General features: G+C 40.9%; 1 long non-coding RNA gene across 1 annotated transcript; it reads left to right on the plus strand.

The window, feature by feature from the left end:
* Positions 1 to 542: 542 nt before the first annotated feature.
* On the plus strand, positions 543 to 1,139 carry LOC121857995. Its single transcript, XR_006087315.1, has 2 exons — positions 543 to 673; positions 850 to 1,139. It is a non-coding gene; the product is annotated as an uncharacterized LOC121857995 (long non-coding RNA).
* The last annotated feature ends 578 nt before the right edge of the window (positions 1,140 to 1,717 follow it).

A 1,717-nucleotide genomic window follows, 5' to 3' on the forward strand; every position in this document is an offset into this window, starting at 1 on the left:
AAAATGCATTTTTGTGGATAGTTTGAAATACATCCATCAAATGTGATAGTTTTGGCAGGAAGCATTTGTGGTTTTGTTTTTTATTAATAAAATGCGAGGACCTTTATTAGTGTAAATTTTTATTCCGATTTGTTGGTACTAATTTGTTTTTAATATATCGTACAGGAGCTGTTGCTGTCCGTAACACCCCATCTGTCACCCCGTGTGGTGATATGCTAGGGACTGTCAGTTGGTTGAAAATGTTCAAAGCAGGGCCACCACATTGGTGCCTGCACTTCGGCTACCCCGAGAGATTGGAGCGCCCGAACTCGGTCGAGTGTCCTTACTTGGAGCTGGCGGACGCTCGCCCCACAAGGGGTCACAGCTCAAGATCGAAGAAGCCTCAAGTCCTGAAAACTGTGAGGGCAAACTTTTTCGGAGTGAGAGTTGTGAACTCTTGGAACAATCTACCAGAAAATGTTGTGACGGCACCGAGTGTGAGCTCTTTCAAGACCAGACTTGACCAACATTGGAGCGGGTTCAGGTACATTCAGGAGCCGGTGCATGCCCAGTACTTGCCAACAATGTGTAACAGAGACGTGACCGATCGCCCAAGCGGCTAACAAGCCGATCAGTGGTGAAGAGGATAAAAGAAAAGTAAAAGAACATGTAGGTAATAAGAGCCAGTACAGCTGTAAGTATTGTACAGTATTGAGGAAGACTGGTTAATTTTTTACGCTTTAGATAGAATAGGTTTAATATTTGACTAGTATGTGTGTAAAATACTGGATCAAAGCAATACAGTAATTGTTTAAATAATAATGTACAGCCATAAAGTTGTCTAATATGTAATTATTTTGACTCTTCCAGGTAAAATGGGAAGAGACGTCATTCAGTTCCTACTGTCGTTGGCGACTGCGGCGTCGGCAATGCAGTGTTGCACCGGTGTGTTTTTCTATTTGTTACTCTGTTTAAAATCCCAGGTTACGTTTATGGAGATTATATATGGCAATTACTAAAGGCGTTCCCGAATTATACATTTTGGGTAAAAAAAAATGTGCCACAATGAAATGGTTGCATTGTATACTAACGATGGTGTTACTTCGTAGTTGTAAGGTTTGAGAAGTTGATTTGTCGGTCTACCTAAATGAGTCGTGATTCCCACCCCTCGAGGAAAGCGTAAAAATATTGCCAAAAAAATAAGACCTGCTCGGTTATATTGTGCTATAAAAGGTTAGAAAGAAGTTGGTATGTCACTCGGTAGAAATGAAAGCGGTATGTGTTTCCCACATAAGTGTTCTCGTATCTTACCCCACTTAACGGCCTCCCTGGACTTTACCATAAAGATTTGTGAAGTTGTTTGTGTCATTGGTGTAAATTAGTTTGGAAAGGTTTAATAAGTATTGAGGGGGAGGGGAATGGTCGGTCTTCGGTGTCATCCACGAACCCCGAGACTGTCGACGACATAAAATTGGGAAAGACTATTTGTCATTGAGCTGTAAATAGGTAGAGGTGGCAAATGTTGGTTCTGTAAAAGGTGGTGTGTTGTGAGGAAGTTTATTATCTCTAGTTTTGGTGGTTGTCGAATGATGGCGAGTGGTCTGTGCTGGAGTAAGTAGAGGTGACGTGTTGTAATTTGGAGTAAAAATGTTTTGGCCAAAGATAGTGTATTGTGGAGACATTAATTTAGAGAATAGATGGATAAAGTTTTGATAGTTGAAAAAGTAAAAAATTGAGG

This window comes from Homarus americanus, unplaced genomic scaffold, assembly GCF_018991925.1.
Source record: "Homarus americanus isolate GMGI-L3 unplaced genomic scaffold, GMGI_Hamer_2.0 scaffold39879, whole genome shotgun sequence".
Classification (NCBI taxonomy): Eukaryota; Metazoa; Arthropoda; class Malacostraca; order Decapoda; family Nephropidae; genus Homarus; species Homarus americanus.